Genomic DNA, 1,902 nt, shown 5'->3' on the forward strand with positions numbered 1-1,902 from the left:
GTGCTAGGATTACTGGTGTGTGCCACCACTCCCAGCCTTCTTCCCAATTTTAAAGACTTCGTGGACTGGGGATTTAGCTCAGTGGCACAGTGCCTGCCTGGCAAGCTCAAGGTCGTAAGTTTGATTCCTGGTAAAAAAAAAAAAAAAAAAAAAAAAAAAAAAAACCTTGACTTCTATCCTTGGATCTTTGGGCGTCTTATACCATAATTACTCCTGGTCTCGTTTGCTTGTTTATTTATTATTTACTTATTTATTTAAGAGTGAGACAGGGTCTCACTCTGTAGTCTAGGCCGCCCTTGAAGTTTGAGATTCTCTCCTGCCTCAGCTTCCCAAGTGCTGGGATTACTTATCCTTTTTTTATTTTATAGCACATACATGTAATTGTATCAAATATGGATTAAGTTGAGAAGTGGCCGGCAAGCGTCAGCCCAACCGCCGGCCCCCTCCCTCCTTCCCTGGCCTGAGTCCCGGGACTCCCCCAGAAGCATGACAGCCGCTTCCTCTCTGCCCTCACCCAGGTCACATGAGGTGCCAGAGCACATGACCAGGTGGCTCCCAACGCCCTGGGCCGCACAGCTGGTGTGCTGCAGGCATCCGGCCCAGCCAGGGCTCACGTCCTCCCTCTCGGCCCTGGGACCCCACTCGCTGGCAGCTGGGCCCTGGCTGTCACCTCCGCTGTCCCAGGCAGCCCCCAGCTATGGCAGTGCTAGGACAGGAGGAGCAGGGCCTGAGTTGCACCGTGGCTCTCCTTAGCTTGGGAAGCCGAGACCCTGACAGTAACCCCTTGTATTCCACGGACAGAGTGCGCTGATACTGCTGAATTTTAAACCTGTTGAAGAGGGCTGAAAATATTCTGAACCACAATAAGATATCATCTTACCTCAGTTCGAATGGCTATCATCAAAAAAAAAATTATAACCGGGGATATGGTGTCCCACAACTTCAACCCCAGCACTGGAGAGGCTGAGGCAGGAGGATCACCATGAGCTCAAGGCCAATCTGGCTATATAATGAGTTCAGAGCCAGAGATGTAGCTCAGCAGCACGGCACCTGCCAGGCAAGCGCAAGGTCCTGAGTTCAATTCCCGGCACAAAAAAAAAAAAAAAAAAAAAAAAATCACACAAGTTCAAGACCAGCGTAAACCACATAGCAAGGCTCTGTTTCGTACACACACACACACACACACACACACACACACAAATGAACACATGCGGGCAGGGGTGCGGAGAAAGGGGAACTGTCATATCCTGTTGGTGGCGGTGGAAATGAGTCCAGTCTCTATGGAAAACAGTACAGAGGTTCCTCAGATCACTAAAAATAGGGCTGTCACATGATCCAGCATCCCACTCCTGGGTGTGTAAGGGAAGGAGCAGGGGTCACATGGTCAGGGCAGCGCTGGCTCGACCCCAGCGCCCACCGACGGGTGGGGGGAAAAGGACACGCACTACACATGACGGAACATCAGGCCATAAAAGTGCAGGGAACCCTGTCATTTTCAGTGACATGGATGGGACAGAGGACATCGTGTGCAGGGAAAGAAGTCAGGAGCAGAGAGACAAATACCTCACATTCTCGGTCATGTGGGGAAGCTAACAGAGTAGCTCTCACAAGGACCAAGGACAGGAGCAGTGACAAAGGTTGTTAGAAGACAGGGACAGCGTGGCTATCAGGTCAGGGGTACTTAGATGGGAGGATTCCACTTCAGTGCTTCAGAGGGAAGGAGAGAACTGAAACAAACCATCATTTATTATGCATTTCAAAAGTGCTAGGAGAGGACTTTTGCAGGGGTAAGACAGAGTCTCACCATGTAGTCCAGGCTGGCCTTGAACTTGTGGTGATCCTCCTGCCTCAGCCTCCCAAGTGCTGGGATTACAGGCGTGCACCACCACACCCAGCAAGAAG

This window comes from Chinchilla lanigera, unplaced genomic scaffold (assembly GCF_000276665.1).
Source record: "Chinchilla lanigera isolate Chin_1 unplaced genomic scaffold, ChiLan1.0 scaffold00049, whole genome shotgun sequence".
In the NCBI taxonomy this organism is placed as follows: domain Eukaryota; kingdom Metazoa; phylum Chordata; class Mammalia; order Rodentia; family Chinchillidae; genus Chinchilla; species Chinchilla lanigera.